This window comes from Sinocyclocheilus rhinocerous, unplaced genomic scaffold, assembly GCF_001515625.1.
Source record: "Sinocyclocheilus rhinocerous isolate Xijiao unplaced genomic scaffold, SAMN03320098_v1.1 scaffold1486, whole genome shotgun sequence".
Taxonomy (NCBI): Eukaryota; Metazoa; Chordata; class Actinopteri; order Cypriniformes; family Cyprinidae; genus Sinocyclocheilus; species Sinocyclocheilus rhinocerous.
The window spans coordinates 44097-66236 of record NW_015629508.1 but is presented as its reverse complement, the minus strand read 5'-3'; the positions used below and the strand labels follow the sequence as shown (position 1 = coordinate 66236).

Below are 22140 nucleotides of genomic sequence, written 5' to 3'. Positions count from 1 at the left end.
CCCCCCCCCCCCCCCCCTAACTGGTAGTGTTTTTTTTTAATATTATATTTTTTATATTCTCACTTATGTCTCTAAAGTCCTTGTTTTACCTTTATACTCTCTTTGTTTCATATTCTCAGTATTTCTGCATCTGTACTTCTAATAGCGTCTGCTCTTCATATCTATACTGTCACAGTTTTATTCTATTTCTATGTCTATATGAATAATATATATATGTAAATATCAGTGGGACCCCATATCTGATATCTCAATGCATTGCAGGAGTAGTTTTATCTCTTCTGATTTCATTAAATTGTCATTGTTCCCTATTGGTCCCTATTGCTTCCTCGGTGTTGTTAAAGATTGAATTCTGTTAAAATGTGTTATTATATTATATTATATTATTATACTATACTGTGGTGGCCAAAATTGTTAGAACACTTGGCATATTTAAGATGTTTCAGTTGTTTTTGTTGAATTGGCCATTACAATACCCATAAAACGAACTATTGCCGGAACAACCTGCGATGGAAGGAATCTGCTGGAACATTGAAAATGATGGACTGGCCCCCTCAAAGTCTGGACCTCAACCCCATCGAGCAAATTTGGGGCGAGTTGGAAAATGAATTGGACAGATCTATTGCACCTTCAAAGGAAAGCCTTTGGCTTGAGTTGCAGAAGGCATGGGATAACATTAGTGTTGAAGTTCTCAGGAAATATATTGATACTATGCCAGAGAGATGTGCTTCTGTAATTGCTGCAAAAGCTGGACATACCAAATATTAAAATTAAAAGTGGATAAAAACAGTACGACCCACTTCATCTGATATTTGCTGTGCTCAGAGCAACCATCTGCATGTTTCATGACCATTATGAAATTAAATCTTGTTTTGGAGGCAAAAAAAGGTAGATATTTGTCAGATCTGTCAGGTGTTCTAACAATTTTGGCCACCACAAATGTCTTTTTTTGTACTCTGAACAGAGGAATTGTTGACAATTCCTTTAGTGCGTTAAAAAGTTAAAATCTGTCATAAAATGCTCCAAAAACCACATGTGACTCATGTGGCTTTTTCACCTCTGCACTCCATGCCGCTCAGCAATGCCGATGGTGAGGGCAGCACAGAATAATGTGGCATGTACCCTCCTCCAGCTGTTATGCTGTTTTGTTCACAGCATGGGTTCAACTCTGCAGCTGGCCACTGTGGTGAACATAAGGAGAGGACAAATTTCCAGCTTTCTGTCAGCTCTCTTCATACAGCTAGCTTGCTGCTCACAGTTGTACAAGAAGGTTACCTGGTGGCATACTGTTGATGCCTACAACATCACTATAGCAACCAATTTGGATATGCCTACACTGTCTGAATCCCAGTCCTGATTTTGGGATGCAAAAAAACACTTTGTGATTGTCCATAATATGAATTCAGTATTGAATTGGCCTTTCAGTTAAAGAGTTCATTAGAATTAAATTAGCCACACCTCACTAAAATTTGATTTGGAATGACAAGGAAGATGAATTTCAATTCAAATAAATTTCTGGGAAATAAAGTGTAATACCGATTACCAATTAAGTTTCCTGGTAAGATCTCTTACAGCTGCATTTTGGATTAGCTGTAGCTTGTTTATTAAAGATGCAGGACAGTCACCTAGTAGTGCATTACAGTAATCCAGTCTAGAGGTCATGAATGCATGAACTAGCTTTTTGCATCAGAAACATGTAACGTTCAGTAGCTTGCTCATGTTTCTAAGGTGGAAGAAGGCTGTTTTTGTAAAATGTGAAATATGATTTTCAGAGTTGCTGTCTAACAAAACACCCACATTTTTTGACTGTTGAGGAAATAACAGTACATCTTTCTAGAAGAAAATTGTATTCTAAGAGATTCTGTGTACAGGTTTTCGGTCCAGTAAGTAATATATCTGTCTTATCTGAATTTAATAGAAGAAAATTCCTGGTCATCTGATCTTTTACATCTTTAACACTGTTATCTTAGATAATTCTTCTGGTCTTGATGAAATATATACAGTAGCTGAGTCTACTCTAGCTGAGAAACTAATCCCATGTTTTCTAATAATATTACCAAAAGGCAGCATGTATACTGAAAACAGCAGAGGGCCCAGAACAGATCATTGTGGCACTCCATACTTTACTGGCGTTAACTTGGATGATTCCTCATTTAAATAAACAAAGAGGTAACGGTCAAACATGCAGGATTTAAATAATTTTAATGCCTGTCACTGAATACGAGTATAATTTTGTAATCAGTCTATGAGTATGTTGTGGGCGACAGTGTCAAATGCAGCATTAAGATCAAGTAAAACTAGGAAGGAGATGCAGCCTTGGTCTGATGCAAGAAGCCATTTGTAATTTTAACAAGTGCAGTCTGTGTCATGATGGGGCCTATCACTGTTTGCACAAAAATGTTAATCAGCACTGCACAAGTGTTATCAACATTGGTAATAATAAGAAATATTTCTTAGGCAAACCATCATTTTAGAATGATTTATTAAAGGGGTCATAGGATGCCCATTTTTCACAAGTTGAAAGGGTGAAAAGTTCTTTAGGGTCTTAATGAAAAGTCTGTAACATAGTTTGGTTAAATTTCTCAATGGTAGTGTAAAAAACACCTTTTTTACCCTGTCAAAAACATGGGTACACACTGTCAACACACATTTCAGTTCAAACAACTTGTAAAAGTGCATGTAGCGTTATATGACCCCTTTAAGGATCATGTGACTCTAAAGACTGGCGTAATATTACTATTTTTACTAAATTTCTTTTGTTTTTGAAAAGAGGTTTTCAATTCAATTCTGAATTGCATATAACTGTGTAAAAAAGAGTAAATTTTTTTCACACTTTTATATTAACAAAACATTTTCATGTAGAATATTACATAGCTTTTAAATAGGTTGAGATTTACCCAATTCATTGACCTTTCAAAGGCATACTTAAGGATATGGGTGTCACATTTCAATTCAGTCCTTTGTCATCTTTGTTCAAATAATTCCTGACCTCAGGAATACAGCTAAAGCATTGCAGTGGTATTAACTGCCCTCAATCTAAATGGGTTTCCAGTTAGTGGCTGTTTCCGTCCTGTCGGATGCTTTGTCCTGTCAGCCAGTGACACACGTAATACTTAAAAGGTTTGTGTGACAAATTGCCTGTCCAGATACGAATGATAGCATGAATCATTGGAGTCGTGCCTCAGAGGTACGGAACCAACCCTTTTTTATATAAGTGCCACACATTACACTTAGCCGTGCTGTCAAGCGACAAGAAGACGCTGAGTCAGGAGGAATCTTACGCATAAATTAATTTATCTCCAGCTCCGGGTTTAAACTGTGTGTCCTACATACTAATCGATATTTTCTGTGATAAGCTCAATGCTGCTTTGTATTTACCATAGATTTCTTTTCTAGCGCTGTAATTCATACACTCCCCATCTTTATCTCCCTTCTGAGTTAATTTCTTTTCTCTCCATTCTGTCAGTTTTCTCATTCTCTTCGCTCATCTTTTTGAAGAGGGTTCATTTGCTCCCTTAAGCTCAAGGCTTCAGACTCGCTCTCTAGTTTTGTTGTTGTTCCCCGCTGTCCATTTATCATTTTCTCTGAGTCACTCTATCTCTCTTGTATCAAGACAAAGAGAGTCGCTCTGTACAATAACCCGACCTGCACAAAGACTCCTCTGTAGCCCCTGGATCAAAAATAGCAGCACTTCAACAAATTTAGCGGCATCCATTCATTTTCTGGAATGCTTTTATGAAAGATCGCCTGTTTTGTTTAAAGATGGAAGATGTTTAGCTTGCAGCAGGCCTTTTTATGAATTGATGCCGCTGTAGCGTTTCCATGGACACTAAAAGCATAGTTCTTTCATTGTAATATTTCTGTCATTTGAAGGATTTTTTTGACTTTCCATGTCATGATTACCTAGCAACATGGTATTGCATATTAAATGAAGGCTTTCTAAATGGCATGATCTTTCTCTTCATGCAGGTTGGTGACTTTAGAGAACAGCCCTGCCATCACACCTGAGCTTCCAGAATATGTCCGCCCTACTTGGTAGGTAGTTGCCTCTTTAAGTGTCCACCTTCTTTTTTAATTAAATATCAAGATGAAAGCCAGTGCCAATTTAACTGTCAAATGGACATGCCCTGAAATGCAAGTCACAGACTTTTCTAGTTGAATTCATCATCTCAATTTAAATTCTTGTTGACCTCAATCCTTTGAAATCATTTTTAATCGGTTTATTTTGCCATTATTTGTCTGTATTTTCTTATCCCTGTGTCATTACAAACTCATTTGATTTTTTTCTCTGAATCACAAAAAGCGAAAAATATCCTGGACACTCCTTTTAGTTTAATGGAGGTGTATAAGGACTAAGTATAAGGACTTGATTGGTTGAGCTCCAAAAAGGATGCAAAAGCACCATTAGAGTATCATGAAAGTGGTACGCTATATTCCAAGTCTTCTGAAGGTTTATCAGAAGAGCAGACTGAAATTTGTTGTTTACTGAAATCGTATCATCTGCCATAGCTTTCCTTTGTTTGTTCATGAGAGAAGTAGTGAGATCTACTTATTTTCTTTTGAGTCATATCATTTCAGTGAATCTGACTTATATTTCAAGGAGTGACTTTTGGGCTTCAAAACACCTTAAAAGGGATAGTTCACACAAAAATTTAAATTCTGTCATTAATTACTCACCCTCATGTCGTTCCAAACCCGTAAGACCTTTGTTCATCTTCGGAACTCCAATTAAGATATTTTTGATGAATTCCGAGAGCTTTCTGACCCTGCATAGACAGCAATGTAACTGACACGTTCAAGACCCAGAAAGGTAGTAAGGACATTGTTAAAATAGTCCATGTGATAGTCCATCAGTAGTTCAACTGTAATGTTATGAAGAAGAAATTGTTGAATAAAGTCGTTATTTTTGTTTTCTTTGTGCACAAAAAGTATTCTCATAGCCTAATAAAATTAAGGTTGAAACACTGATGTCACATAATTGTAATAATTGCCCCTTCAAGTTTGCTTTTTTTAATACGGATCAACGTTAACTGCCGTATGGCCTTGAAATGCATTTCACTGATTTGTACTGCTGAATTTACAAAGCAGAATTTAATTCATCCTCTTTAATTTTCACAATTCTTGCTGGCTGAATATTAACTAAGTTGACCTCAATCCTTTAATGAAAAGGGTTTTTAAAATTTGAAGTCAGTTTGATTGTCAATCAGCAGTTAATACATTTGATGTACTCTTTTATTCATGAAGGTGTTATTCAATTAATTAACACAAGGCAATTTCTTATTCTGGTCGGTAGTTGTTGAGCTCTTTATTCTGCTCAGCCAGATCCTTTTAGTGGTTGTCTCTTATTCTCGTATTTTTAATTCACTTAAATGTTATTTTGGTTGTAATAGAACCGTGAATACGATGATTTACAGAGTGACTGAGGCGACACAAAAATTGCTGGTTTTGCTTCCCTGGGGTTGTATTAGAATTATATAATTAACGGTTTGATTGGGGCACTGTAATTAAATATGCTTGCTTCACCGCCTCCTAGCCTCTGGGAAATGTCACAAAGAAGTGTTCGCTCGAGAGGAGCCGTTCAAGCGTAAGGCCAACACCTCTCATAACCTCAGACGGTCGGAAAGATACGTAGCCGTCGGAGTCGAGGGTTGCTAGAGGTCACCACGAGAGAGAGAATAAGAGAAAGCATTTCATTAAAGCATCTGCCGGCACATTGAAATGCAAAGAGAGGTGGCTGATTGAAGCGATTTTTCCATTTGCATGCTCATTTCTCCTATCCTCGTCTCTTTCAGGTGCTGATTGTAATATTAGCACAAGGGCCTGTTAAGATTCCGTCTCTTTCATCCATTCTTCGGGAAGCTAGTTAGGAAAAAAATTTAATTTCTCTCTATGGATTGGAATGAGGATGGCCTCTGACTGGAAATAAATCTGTATCATCTAGAGATGTCGAAAGTACTTTGGTACAAACTTTATATATATATATATATATATATATGTATATATCACACCATGTATACATGTATATATCTACAGTATTGACTCACTATTGAGTCACTAGTAACCACTAAATATCATGTATGTTGTATATTTTTGTTTTCTCAGTGTAAACAAAAAACAGCAAATTTGTGCCACAAAATCAAGTCTCTGCAAAACCTTGCAAGTGTATTTGAACCTAATATACCTGCTGCTATAATGTCATTATTAATCAAACAATATAAACAAAAAATATTATTTCTTCATTCTTCATTTTAGTGTACTCTGTTGAATGATTGCTTTCAAAAAGCTTAAAGCAACATTTATTTAAATGAGAAATACTTGAAGACTACATGCCATTGTTTTAATTTAATTTTATATTATATATACGTATATAAAATAAGTTAAGCATTGCCGTCATTAAAATGCTTAATGTTAATCTTTAAAAACACTAATAGTTTAATAATTCAAATGTAATTTCGGTCACACTTTGTTTTAAGGTCCAATTCTTCCTTCTTTTAGAAGCTTTTGCATCATTAAACTACTAATTTGCTGCTTATTAATAGTTAAAAAGGTAGTTGTTAAGTTTAGGTATTGGGTATGATTAGGGATGTAGAATATGGTCATGCAGAATATATGCTTTATAAGTACTAATAAACAGCCAATATGTTAATAATAGGCATGCTAATAAGCAACTAGTTAATAGTGAGAATTGGTCCCTATACTAAAGTGTTACCCTAATTTCTATCAAATTTCTAAACGAGTATCCATTTTTCATATAGGTAATAATGCATATAAAATGCGTACATCAAAATGCAGTGATTCCCAAATTCACTTGTAGCATTTAAAACAATTGGTTTTAGTTTTGAATCTTTTATTTTTAATGTGTTTAGAAAATTGCATAGAATATCAGCCATGTATCTGTTATAAGTCATAATATGAAAATTAATGGCACATGGTTTTTTTGAGTAGCATAGTTTTGTTGTTGCATCACTGCATTTCACTGGTATTGATACTGACTACGTTTCGGTATTATGACAACCCTAGTATCATCTCAGCGACTGAATTTTCTTCTCTGAAATCTTGTATTCATAGCTGTAAAATGTGAAGTGGGACAAGAAAAGTAAAAATAACTCCTCGAGACAGAATGTGAAAGAAAAAGTTTCAGGTTGTCGCCAGCACTCTAGCGAACGCAGCGCAGCATTCGGGCCAGCTTATCTGCCTGAATGATGAAATCTCATCATCTGTTGTAACTCTGTGTTCTTAGCGCTGTTCGAGAGGGGAGCAGATCTCTCGCTGAGCTCACTTTCCTCATCTCTCACTGCTCGCAGCTCCTCACCTGCTGAGGTCTGGGATGAGAGGCTCCTGCCACGGCCCTCCTGCTGACTACACTACTGTCTTTCTCTGAATCTGGAGCGTGTGCGTGATGCTGAGCTGGTTTACTGTGGCACTCCCATTTACTTCCTGTTACAGTGAAATGGCTTTAGCAGTACATTTAGCTTTTAAATGTGGAAATTGGTCTGTGATCACTTGCTATCAAAGTGTAGAAAACAAGCCACATGTATTTTAAAGTAGTTGAGGTCAACATTAAAGTAAACCAAGTCTAGTTTAATTTTAAAACTATATATATTTACAGTTTCAGTACAAATGAAGCTCAGTCAACAGCATTTGTGGCTGATGTTGATTACCTCAAAAATAATTTCTACTCATTTACTCCTCGTTTGCTTTTTTAAAGGAAATTTTGATGCGGACTGGGCAGATATGTGAGGCATAAAATCACTTCTTCTGTGTATTATTTGAACTGTTTAAATAATCTGCTTTACAGTTGTTTTTTCATTTATGGCATTGCACTGTCATGGAGACAAAGTTGTAAAATTGTATATAACTTTATGCAGAAAAGGTTTTGTTTATAGTTGACTTTCCGCACTTAAGTCATGTTGACAAACATTATTTACATCATGTGGTTTATACAGGAAACACTTCATGAAAACCCAGGACTTTCAAGGACTTTTTTTTAGCATTTTATACAACACAAAGACTTTATCTAATACATACAATTTTTCCTAATTGACCTTTTATTTTTCACATGCTTTTTGTCCTTTATAGAAGGATTTACATTTACATTTATGTATTTGACAGATACTTTTATCCAAAGTGACTTGCATTGTACTCAAAGAATATATGAGGATATTATATAGACATTTAACTCTTATACAAATTAGGCTAAATAAATGAAACACCATAAAACCCGATACAGCATTTAGACCTACTATTAAAGCTTTTAGTTGAACTCCAAAGCAAATGTTGAACCTGAATAACTTTTCAGATATATCTTGTATCAGAGGTATTCAACCTTTTTTTTTTTTCTACTAATAGTTTTTCTTTTCTCTATTTTGTATTGTGCATGTAAACCACATACACCTTTTCTTTTTTAATTTCCTGCACTTTTAAACTGAATTTTCCAGTCAATTTTCCAGGTCTTCGAGCCTTTAAAATTTCTAAAAGCTAAATTCGAGCACTTTAAAGAACCTTCTGCGAACCCTGTTTCATTTACTGTTTACTGTTTAAACAGTGAATATTTTAACACCCGCAGTTTGACCCTGTTTATTTCCATTTTATGTGCTTCAATGTAACCTTGATTTTTGTTTGTGTTTATATATATATATATATATATATATACATATAGAAGTACTGCTCAACTTGCTAAAGCAATGATTTTATATCAGGATACTAAAAAATTATAGATTTAGCTTCTACTCAACACTTTGTAGACAAAAATGGATGAAAAATTACAACACCTCTAAGAACACATTTGATGTGAACTGTAGTATACAGAGATGATCTGAATGGCATTATTCAGTGGGTTGGGTTGGTGCTTTACACATTTACTCTGTGCTATTAGACCTGCAAATTTACAGGAGTTCAGTGACTTTTCCCGTAGCCCGCATGGAGGTTAGAGCCCATAATGGAAAATGTTGACACTTGGTTTAATAAGATTTTCAGAAATGTAATGAACTTCTCTATTTGTGACAGCAGAGCTTCATTAGCGGTGTAAATACTCCAACTCCTGAGGATGAGGTCACCATGCGTATTCTCACACGTACACAAAAATAAATCCCATAATAAGTAGACTTAGGGCCGTGAGATTTGCCTTTTAAATGCCAAATCGTGTGCGGCGGTTTTAATAACCTAAGGAAATTTCGTACACGTTTGTGTGGCTATTTCGATAGCGCCGGTGGATGTCTGAAATGCCATCGGGCTGATGCCTAAGCCTGTTTGCTTTACTTACAGCAGTTCACAGTGGCACGAAAGTCATTGCTTTTTCAAGAAATATGTTTCTATGGTGAGTTATTTCACTGTTACTGATTGCAGCGTTTGATGACACTGACAGCGCTGGAATTGTCCCTTCTTTCCAGCCCCAGTTTTATCAGGCCCTGCAGTAGAAACTTTCACCGAATTGTCATTTTTTTTGTTGACCCCAGCAGCAAAAGCCCATAGATTTTCTCAAACCGAATTTGACTTCACCTTATGGACATTTCAACGACCCTTTGACTGATTTTCTGCAGAGGTGGAAGAATATTTCTCGACTGCCAAAGTTTTCGTCTGTCTCACTTGAAACTGCTGAGCATGCACTAGTGTGTGTGTTTTTCATACTTTCGGATGTTCGTTACTGCAAGGACAAATAATGAGGCGTCTGCTGTTTCTGACATGCTGAGAAACACTTTTCACACTATAGATATGCTGTTTGTCTGGATTTTATCTCATCAAAGGACGCTCCATCTGCCTCTTTGAATCTCTTTGGTGAATCTCTTGACTTTTTTTTTTTTTTAATGAAAACATTGGCCTAGATGCTCAGGCTGTTAGCAGTGTTTATTGGCTGTGTCAAAGAGTCATAGCCACAAGCCTTTAGCAAAGATCAGTGCCCATGAGAGATGCTAGAAATGGAGCAGTGTCTACATCTCATAACAAGCCCTCAGAGGCATGAAAAATGCTCTTGTTTTTTAAATGACTAAACTTTTAGAAGCACTACTCAAATATCAACAAGGGGCTATGTACAATGTCAGAATCCACTGTCTATGTGAAAACAAAGTAGTACGTCTGTTTTATAATTAAAAAAAATGTATATCCGTCTTTCGGTGTGTGTTTCTCTATCGGTCTGTTGGAAATTCTGCTTGTCTGTAGTAATATCTGTAATTATTTCAACCTGTCATTCTACATGTCCATCTGTCGTTCTGTCTGCAGTATCTATCTGTCATTCTATGTTTCTATTGTTCTGTCTGTCTGTCTATCGTTCTGTCATTCTACCTGCCTGTCTATCATTATATTTGTCCATCTATCATTCTGTCTGTCATTCTACCTGCCTGTCTATCATTTTATTTGTCCATCTATCATTCTGTCTGTCGTTCTGTCTGTCCGTCTGTCATTCTGTCGTCTATCGTTCTGTTGTTCTATCTGTCCATTTATCATTCTGTCTGTCTCTGTCTGCCTGTCTGTCGTTCTGTTGTTCTATCTGTCCATTTATCATTCTGTCTCTCTCTGTCTGCCTGGCTGTCGTTCTGTTGTTCTATCTGTCCATTTATCATTCTGTCTGTCTCTGTCTGCCTGTCTGTCGTTCTATCTGTCCATTTATCATTCTGTGTCTGCCTGGCTGTCGTTCTTTTGTTCTATCTGTCCATTTATCATTCTGTCTGTCTCTGTCTGCCTGTCTGTCGTTCTATCTGTCCATTTATCATTCTGTCTGTCTCTGTCTGTCTGCCTGTCTGTCGTTCTGTCGTTCTATCTGTCCATTTATTATTCTGTCTGTCTGTCTGTAGTTTCTATTTATTGTCTGTCATTCTATATATGTGTCAATCGTTCTGTTGTTTTATCTGTCCATCTGTTTATTGTCTTTTATTCTATCTGCCTATCGTTCTGTCGTTCTTTCTTCGCCTTTGTGTATCATTCTGCCATTCTATCTGTCCGTCTATCATTCAGTCTGTCCATCTGTATTATCTATTTATTGTTTGTCATTCTATCTGTCTGTCTTTTTATGTCGTTCTATCTGTCCATGTGCCATTGTGTCTGTCTGTACACTTGTCCATCCGTCTGTTGGTCTGTCTGTCTGTACATCCATCTTCCTTCTATTTATCCATCTGTCAGTCCGTCTATCTGTCTATTTATCTAAAGGGCCCTTATATCAATAAACTGCTTTTTACAATTGCTCATTTAATTAAAATACTAAATTAAAAGATTATGGTTGAATTAAATGTTGAAATGTAAAGGTCAAGGTCTTGTCTAGCGGTTGATCTCAGCAGATCACCTTTTACAAAACTTCTCTTTCAGTCTCTTTTGTTTCCAGTCACAAGATCTGATTTACAGTAAGACTGAATGAATTAAAATGTCTGTTCTAGTGAAAATCTGTGACATGTCTTTTGTCCTGCGTGTTCTGTATGTCTATTCACAACTATGGACCATACAAGGAGAGAAGAGTTTAAAATTATCATAACAGTGATGGCACCATTTGAAAATCCGCATCACTTTAATACTACTTCACGAAATGTTATAGAACGAAGCAGGTTTTTTCTTTTGTATAAAAATTTTTCATTTCTGTGAATAAAAAGATTACTGTGTTCTTTATCAGTTGAATAGCCACTTATATTATGGCAAGGAAACGAGCGAGAGTGTCACACCATTCATACATATTGAAATACAGTTTATTTGCATAATTTTCTCTACAAAAGAAGTTTTCTGCACACTGGTGAGGCTCTTCACAGGGTACATCTAATTCTCTACTGCAGTTGAATTATTGTAGCATTATCATCACCTCTATGAAAGCTTTTGATCTGCTGTTAACATTGATGGCAAAATGTCTGCCCATTAGCTTGTTTGAGTTTCTTTTAGAAATGTGGCTTCATGTTGACCAGACAAATCTTACAGTTTTTCTTGTGTACATTGATTTCAGTGATATTTCGTATTGTTAAAGGGGTCATATGATGTTGCTAAAAAGAACATTATTTTGTGTATTTGGTGTAATGAAATGTGTTTATGCGGTTTAAGGTTCAAAAAACACATTATTTTCCACATACTGTACATTATTGTTTGCATAGAGAAGAAACAATAATGTACGTGATTACGTGATTTTTACAAAGCTCATCGTTCTGAAAAGCAAGGTGTGCTCTGATTGGCCAGCTATCCAGTGCATTGTGATTGGCCGAATTCCTCAAGCGTGTGACGGAAATGTTACACCCCTTACCATATTGTGATGCCTTGTCCCGGCCGGAGCGACGAGACAAAAACATTAAAACCAATTAATGTTTATAAACGAGGCATTTGTTGCATCCAGTGGGGACATAATTACGTATTATAATGACTTATACTGTCCTTTTACACGTTGCATTGAATCGCGCCACGTAAACATAAAGCCATGTCTGCATTTGTACTGCTCAAAACTCGCGTTTGAGTCATCAGTGGCAAATATTTTAAATATAAAAAACGTACTTACAGTCTGTGAGTCAGAACAGCCGGCATTGTAGTCTACTCTCCCAGGATCAGGAAACAGTCCTCCATAAAATGTGCTGCACACATCTGAATATTTGGGTTGATTGTAAATACAACTTAACCACTGAGTCGTGTCCTCTTTTGGAAGACTAAACAAAGTAGTTTCGCTTTCACAACGAAACACACAGCGTCTTCACGACATGGCGGCGGCAACAACAATACTACAGCGAGAATAAAAGTTACGCCTTCTTTCTTTGCGTGAACGTTTGGGCGGCGTTATGCAAATCTTCCCACATCATGACGTAGACAGGTGGAGGTGTGTTAGAACGAGCCGTTTTAGGTAGGCGTGGTTGACTCTTAACTTTTATAAAGAATATCTCTTTGGATTTGAGACTTTAGTCTTTGCAACTTTACAGATCTTCTTTATGCACCAAGAGCTTGTAACACTCCAAAGAGAAAGGAAAACTTGAAATCGCATCATATGACCCCTTTAAGGTAATGTGTTTACTCTTACTTTGGTTCGTTGCCTCAAGCTATAGCTGGCATGTGACCTTTTTAGAAATAATTTAATGACAAAAATCCACTGAGGTTGGGTTGGTTCTTCGAGAGGTTATACTGTATATCGCTTGTCTTGATTTAATGCCAGTGAAAAAGAATGGCAGCCGTGTGAGATTTATAGAGTTGTTTATTTATTTATTTTCATTTTCACATCTAAATGCATTAAGGGATGGAACGATTACCGGTTTCACGATAAATCACGATAAAATGCCCTGACGGTTAGTATTATCGTTTTACATTTAATTATCATCAAAACCGTATTTGATTATCGCGATTTTGAAAACTCGCGGTAAATCCTGTCCAGCCAGCATCAGTCAAAATCTAAATCGCTTATTGATAAAATGATAAAAATGCATTGATACGAATATCTTGATATAAAAGATACGTAAATATTTTTACGTTTTTTAGCTAAAAATACGTAGCGATTTGTACGTTTTAAACGTTGAAATACGTCTAAATTGTACGTTTTAGCATTAATAAAAACGTACAAAAATGTACGTTTTGTGCTTGTAAATGTTACGTATTAATTCCTACGTATAAACATGAGACCAGGCTGGTATAGCAGCATGTTTAATCATGCCTTAATGGACTGGTCATTATATTCTCAGAGGGAGCAGGGTTTAGTCAGAGCAGGGTTAGCGAATAATTCAGTCTGACTGCATTAGTCCAAGAATTCCCAGCTAATTATGCTCAAACGTGGATTTGAATACAAGCTCCACAAATATTCATTTTACAGTTCCCTGTGGTATCAGTAATAGATTTCAGAGAATCCTAGCACTTTGTTCCTTCCCTGAAAAAAATATTTTATAATACTTAGATTTAGCTTTTATGGTCTTCCAAGGCGTCTTTATATAAACTCCAGTAATGGCAGTGCAGACATAATGATTGTAATTGCCTGAAAGTGGCTTTATTTTGATTTATGAGTGCCATTGTCGTGCCTTAATTGACATCACACTGTGCTGTCAGATGTTGTCAACTTTTTTGATAAAAAATAAGCTTTGAATAGAACGAAGAATCGCAGCACTGTTAACAATGTACAGGTGCATCTCAAAAAATTAGAATGTCGTGAAAAACTTACATTTTTTGTAACTTCTTTCAAAAAGTGAAACTTTCATATATTCTAGATACATTACATGTAAAGTAAAACATTTATTAACAAGTAAAACATTAGAGCTTACAGCTCATGAGAGTCAAAAATCCGCTTGTCAGCAGATGGAAGCATAAAGTGCTCCAAAATCTCCTGGTAGATGGCTGCGTTAACTTTGGAGTTGATAAAACACAATGGACCAACACCAGCAGACGTCACGGCACCCCAAATCATCACTGACTTCGGAAACTTGACACTGGACTTCAAGCAGCTTGGATTCTGTGCCTCTCCAGTCTTCCTCCACACTCCAGACCTTGATTTCCAAATGAAATGCAAAATTTACTTTTCTCTGAAAAGAGGACTTTGGACCACTGTGCAACAGTCCAGTTCTTTTTCTCCTTAGCCCAGGTAAGATGCTTCTGACGTTGTTTCTGTTTCAGAAGTGGCTTGGTAGCCCTTTTCCTGAAGACGTCTGAGCGTGGTGACTCTTGATGCACTGACTCCAGCTTTAGTCCACTCCTTGTGGAGCTATCCCAAGTGTTTGAATCAGCTTTGATTGACAGTATTCTCAAGCTTGCGGTCATCCCTGTTGCTTGTGCACCTTTTCCTACCCAATTTCTTCCTTCCAGTCAACTTTGCATTTAATATGCTTTGATACAGCACTCTGTGAACAGCCACCGCTTTCAGTAATGACCTTCTGTGACTTACCCTCTTTGTGGAGGGTGTCAAAGATTGTCTTCTGGACCATTGCCAAGTCAGCAGTCTTCCCCATTATTGTGGTTTCAAAGAACAAGTTATGCCCGGAATTTATACTGTAGGGATGGTCATTTAATGAAACTCAAATGTAAATATTCTAATATTTTGAGATACTGGATTTTTGACTTTCGTGAGCTGTAAGCTCTAATCATCAACATTAAAATAAAAAAAACTTTTGAAATGTTTTACTTGAAGTAATGAATCTAGAATATATGAACGTTTCACTTTTTGAAAGAAAACTTTTTCACGATATTCAAATTTTTTTTAGATGCACCTGTATACAGTATTTGGCATTTATTGTAATGTGTAATGTACCCTGAATGGTGTGCACAGGTTGGTTGGGCTGATTTTTATTGAGTGCTGTGCTACCAGACCTGCTAAATAACATGACATCAGTATATTTTCCATTATAGGCTTTTAACTCTATGTGGGCTACTGAAATGATGACACTTGGCTTAATAAGGTTTTCAGGAATGTAATGAAATTTGTGACAGCAGAGCTTCATTAGTGGTGTAAATACTCCTGCTATGGCATCAGTAATAGATTTAACACTTCAGAGTTTAACACACACAAAAAAACGATTCACAGAGGCGTCTTCTCAAAAAACCTATTGTAGGCAGTGAGAAGAAATATTATGATTGTTTGGTGTTATTTTAATTTATTTGAAGGTGCTTTTTTAATTTAAGGCACCTTTCTGCCATAAGTTATTACATAGGAACTGTTATAATTAAAAAAAAAAAAACAGTTCAGTATTTATAGTGTGGCAATGATTTATCAACCTTTCAAAAACTTGAACTGTCCCGCAGTTGTGTAATTTTCACCACACTAAAGCAAAATCAAGAAAAATGAGGGAGGAATATGAACATAAGTGACTTTTTATTTATTTATACAACTGTCATTTCCACCACAGAATGCTAGTAAATTCAGTATATTTTGAAATGATGGAAATTAGTTTTTTTATCATATTGGAAAAATTAGAAAACATGACACCTATGATTCATGTACATCAACTGTTGGACATTGTCAGTAGACCAATAAACTATGAGAGTCTGTGTTCTAACCTGCTTTATTTTAAGTCCACATGGCCAAAAGTGACCATAGGTGAAAAACCACCCAGGAGTTCTATTTTCTATCACTTTGATTGAAATGACGTCAATCACTCCACTTATATTCATTGTACCGGCACATAAATCAGATTTGTTTACACAAAGCCTGAAAAATACCTGCTGACTAATTATGAAATAGCAGGTTTGTAAGTATGAGCCCTGTTGCAGATTGAAGTTCTGCACTTCTTTTTTCCCCTTCATCTTTATTCTGTTCTTCAGCTAATTTTATTCCTCTGTGTAATAACAGTGTTCATGACGCACTTGTTACGGTGCTCTAGAGGCTGAGCAGAGCTGCCGTTCTTCTGATGACATAAATATTCATGGACTGCACGAGATGGTAGAAATGAAATTGTTTCGTACCTCATCATCATTATCCGTCTGCGAATCATGGCTAGGGGAAGCAGAGGATCATATATTTATTGTGAAATGGGAATGATTTTAATTTTATTCAAATAATTTGAACTCCAAGCAGTCTGCGGACAGCGTTCTCATGATCGTGCGGTAAGAGGAGGAAGCGTAAAGTGCTCTTGTACAGGAAATGGACCACTCAACACTGTTGAAAAAAAAATCTAATTTCAGAGAAACCAGCTGCTTTTAACAGTGTGGGGCTGTTATTATATGCAGGTATTAGTGCTGTCAAATGATTAATCGCGATTAATTGCATCCAAAATAAAAGTTTTTGTTTACATCATATATGTGTGTATACTGTGTATATTTATTATGTATATATAAATACAAACACATGCATGTATATATAAAAAAAAATTATGTTTATATATTAAATATATATCAAATATAAGAATATGAATATATAAATGTATAAACATGTAAATATTTTCAAAATATATACTGTATGTGTGTGTGTGTATTTCTATATACATAATAAATATACACAATACACATACATGTATAATGTAAACAAAAACTTTTATTTTGGATGCGACTAATCGCGATTAATCGTTTGACAGTACAAGTATGTGTGTTTGTGTATAAAATTTAGAAATATGTAAAATTCAGCTTTGCCAGGAAAAGTATAAGTTTTAAAATTTATATTAAAATAGAAAAGTGTTATTTGATTTTTGTTGTAGCAATATTTCACAATATTACTGTTTTCACTGTATTTTTATCAAATAAATACATGGTGAGCATGAGGGCTGCAACAAACGATTATTTTGATAATCAATTAATCTAACTACTATTAGAACGATTAATTGGCTAATCATCGATTATTTCACTGATTAATCAGTAGACTTTGATTAATTATTCAGCTTTTGCAATTAGTTAAAATATTGAGGTATACATATGTGACCCTGGACCACAAAACCAGTTATAAGTAGCACGGGTATATTTGTATCAATAGCCAACAATACATTGTAGGGGTCAAAATTATTTTTACTTTTACTTTTATGCCAAAAATCATTAGGATATTAAGTAAAGATCATGTTACATGAAGATATTTTGTAAATTCCCTGCCATAAATTTATCAAAACCTAATTTTCGCTTGGTAATATGCATTTCTAGGAACTTCATTTGGACAACTTTAAAGGCAATTTTCTCAATATTTTGATAATCAGATTCCAGATTTTCAAATAGTTGTATCTCAGCCAAATATTGTCCTATCCTATCCTAAAATTGACCCTTATGACTGGTTTTGTGGTCCAGGGTCACATATTCTAACAAATAAATAAAGGTAATCACTTCAGCTTTTGAAAATCATATTATGTAATTACAATTATTATATACAAATAAATATATTTGGCACACAAAATGAGAAGACAGACAGAGAAACTCTCTCATTCACCATTTGTTTAGCTATATGATCAAGTAACTGAATGGCACATCATTCTGCCTAACATCTCTTTTGTAAGTCATAGGGATGAGAAACAAAATAAAGGTAAGATGTGTTCTTTTTGGATATTTTATTCACAACATAATCTCTCTTAAATTACCTTATAGGGTTATGATAATCAAAACAGTCCTGAACTAGATCAAGCTTTGATCTCTGCAAACCAAACTATCACTTTAATGGAATACAATTTCTTTCCCACTAATAAAAAGATTTTATCATTAGCTAGCTCCACATTGGAGAGCTGCTTTATAACAGAAAATCAAGTTGTAATTTTAATTTAAAGTGACACTGACTCTTGTTTTTCATGTTTAATACTGTAAAGCTGCTTGATTTAAGGCTAGATGTTGTCAACTATGTTGACTAATCGTTTCAGCGTTAGTGCATAATAGATTTTTTTCAAAATCATGAAAAAATCTTAATAATTTTAAATATATGCGAATATGGATGGATGGATTGATTCCTTCAAAATGGCCACTGTATTTTCTGTAGTGATTTGTGCGCTTTTCTGTCCATCCTGCTGTCAAATGGGCTTGTGATGTTGAGTTTGAACATAACCAGCTCAGAAAAGCAATTTTATCTTTAGATCATCAGCTGAGGATGGCAGAAGTGCGATGTGTGTCACCGTAAGGTTGTGCAGAATGGAAACCCTCTTGACCTTTGAAAAGTACAAAACACGCTGCGGTTCCAGGCACAGTTGAAGCAGTGATTGTGCCATCTCTCATTACTTTTAACAATATAAGGGTCACCCCATCCTAAAGCCCTTGAAATTCACCCCAAATCCTGTTCAGCCTTTGAGACATTTTGCGCTGTTTTTTTCAGCTGAGGTCACCATGGCTTTGTGCAAGGTCGTCTGCAAAGGGAAGCCGGGACAGTCGATCCCTGGAAGTCCATTAAAATCATTTTAAAAGATAATATTAAAGTCTTATTTAACATGATAAAGGCCACAGTTCAATTTAAGCTCAATAAGATCAGCCACAACATCTAATTGAAAGTACTGTGTCAAAGTGATTAATGGATCCCATAGCAACTGTAGCAATAAATAGCAAGATAAGCAGCAGATGAGTGGCTTGCAGTTGCTCTGTGGAAATAGACTCATTGTTCATTGTTGTGCCGATGTGTATTGATGTAATTGTTACTGTAATTGCTGTATGATTATCTCTTTACTTACAGCTTAGTGTAGTCTAACCTTGATTTCTGCACTTCACTCGAGCCCCAAAAGGAAAATGGGCAAGTTTGAAAAAAGGCTAATTAAAATTAATTACATATATCGATTATAGCTGAGAAAAGTCTCCATATGAACTTCATTAAAAGACATTGCATTATTTTAATGAAGACAATGAATATACATCACAAAGTAGCTTTAGATGTCAATATTTTCTCAATGTTTTATTTCCATAAAACTGCTATAAAACACTGTCAAATTTTAGGTTCAACAAATGCATCTTAATTCTGTATTTAAAAAAAAAATTAAACAAGCATTAATTTTTAATATTTTTGTATCAAGGATGCATTAAAATGATCAGCAGTGACAGTAAAATGTTTACATTTTTACAAAAAAAATCTATTTCAAATAAATTGTTCTTTAAAAAAAAAATGTTAAGAATGCTGAAAATGTTTTCTCAAAAATATTGAGCAGCACAAATGTTTTCAGCATTTAAAATTAATAATAAATGTTTCTTGGGCAGCAAATCAGCATATTAGAATGATTTCTGAAGGATCGTGATACTAAAGACTGGAGTAATGATGCTGAAAATTCATCTTTGTCATCACAAAAATAAATAACATTTTAAAATATATCACAATAGAAAGTAGTTGTTTTGAATCGTAATAATAGTTCACAATATTACTGTTTTTATTGTATTTTGATCAAATAAATCCAGTCTTGGTGAGCATAAGAGACTTCTTTTAGAAATATTGAAAATCGTACAAACCCCAAACTTTTTAAATGGTAGTGTGTGCGTAATCAGTCCTATTTAAACTAAGATGTTGTTGCATAAAGGTTTAAATAGATAGTCTACCACTGCGGTTGTTTCCTGTTGTCTTGTCTTCCGTCTGCAGGAGTGTGAGTTCTGGATGAGTCAGAGTTGCGGTGTGGAGTTGTCTGTGCTGCAGACTGATGTTTTGTTATATGAAATGTAACCATTTTCCTGTCTTTCCACACACAGCTTCTGTCTCCCTCACTGCTGGTGTTCATGTTCTCTCCTACCTGTTATTTTTCTCTCAGAGATATTGCTCTGTGATATTGCTTCACCCTTCAACCATTTCTCTATTTCAGAACTGAGCTCGGAGAACGTGCGCACGTGCTTTCAGATCATCAATGCCTACATTTATCTCTCGGCTACAGATTTCTTACAGGTTGGTGGGAAAAAAGACTTCAACTAAGCAGACATTCAAAGATAGGAATGGCTGTGTGAACATAACCTTATTTTCACTTTCTCAAAAGATGAATGTGGCATAAATCTGAACAGACTAGTGTGTGATGTTTCGTTTTGAAATATTTTTTATAATAAGTGACTTCTGCAGGGTTGTGCTTGTTGGCAGGACCTTTTAAGCTCTATAACTTTAAAAAATAATACAATTCTGTGCAACTTTTATAGATTTTGTGTACACAACTGTAAGTAAATGAACAGGGTGTGTAACAGGTTGGAAATAAAATGTAAAGTGAGCTCAAATTATATTTTTCACCATCCTCTGAAAATTTTACATTATAGTAATGTTTTAACAAACCTTAAAATCAGACAAACCAATCCTCAGAATTGATCACATTCATTGCTAATGTTGTCATTTTCCCATTAAAAAAAAAAAAAGTTGTTTTTTGGAGGATGACGTTATCTGTTTAAGAAACTGGTTGTTGTTAATTAAAAGGACATCACAATATATTAACAGGGTTGGTTACAATTAACAGTGAATTTGAGGTCTCAGGAACAATCAATTAATCATGAATTAAAAGAGTATTCCCAACATGTTTTATTGGGAAACTTCTAATTGGATAATAGAAAAAAAAATTATGAAACATCTGGAATATTTCTCATAATTAAACAAATAACTTAGTGCTGTCAATCGATTAAAAAAAATTAGCAAATTAATCACATTTTTTCTGAAATTAATTGCGTTTAATCCCACCTATGATTAACGTTTTTAAATATACTTTTATATTGCAATAATTTTACATTCAATCTTCAAATTAATGTACAAAAACAACATAAAGACAGTATATTTTTAATATTTGTTTAATGGCATCTTTTTTATGACTGAAGGCCAGTATCACTGATACCAATAATACTGATGTCTCTATAAAAAAGTTTTCCCCCTAATGTTTAACCACTGACTATAGCCATTCAACATTACAGTATAATTGAGAGCTATCAATTTGAACGTTTATTAGATTTTAAAAAATAACTTCTAATTTAAGTGAACTTGAAACAGTCTTCACATAAACCCATTATAATAAATGTCATATTTACCTGTGCCCTTCAGCAAAAATATATAGAAATTTAAATTGAAGTTATCGAACACTAAATTCTAAATTAAATATAGATAAATCCTTAAAGTTTAAAAGTTATTGATTTCCTCTTTTTTTCTTTGATTAACAGACATGTCAGCAGCTGGTTGTTTGGCTGCAATTTCTTTAAGAGCTGCTGCTGCTGAACGTGACGCGGATATGGCATCGTATTTTCTCTCAACTCTCTTTACCTTTTCTGACCCACTTCAGGTCTTATAGTCTCTACTAATGAGCTGACGAGTTGAATCGGGTGTGTTAAATAAGGGAGACAGTGCTGGGCTGCTCCAGGACAGTTTTGAAAACCATTTCAGAGACATGTTCTTAATGTAACTCATATATAATATATTACATGCATGCACCGTTTTAAGGCAGCTTTAATCACCTTTTTGGTAACTTCATGACTTAACTGACAACATAATTACGACATTGCATGCTCGTAGTTTCTTCGCTTTAATATGAAGTGCACAGTGTGCACAGTGTGCACCACCGCATTTGTGCATGCAACTGAAGAGCACGCGCTACGAATACAGTATAACAGCTGACAGGACAGGAAAATTCATTTTTACTGACATATGGCCTGACAGCATCTCATCTGATCACAGTTCACTGTTGTTCTACTGAAGCTCCTTGTCACCTGTATCTTTTCCGCGCTCGTTTGACTAGCACCTGACGCCGAGGTGGAGTTGGAGTGCGCGCCTGAAAAGCCTCCCGCTTGATGTGGTCGTAAAGACGTTCTGCATCTAAATAAATACAATTCTTATATATATTTGATCAAAAATACAGTAAAACTGTAATATCATTACAATTTAAAATAACTGTTTTCTATTTTAAAAAA

At 35.2% G+C, this 22140-nt stretch overlaps 1 pseudogene; it reads left to right on the top strand.

Moving 5' to 3' along the window:
* The window catches only part of LOC107739001 (importin-11-like), a 139894-nt pseudogene that overhangs the window by 101883 nt on the left and 15871 nt on the right, over positions 1-22140 (top strand).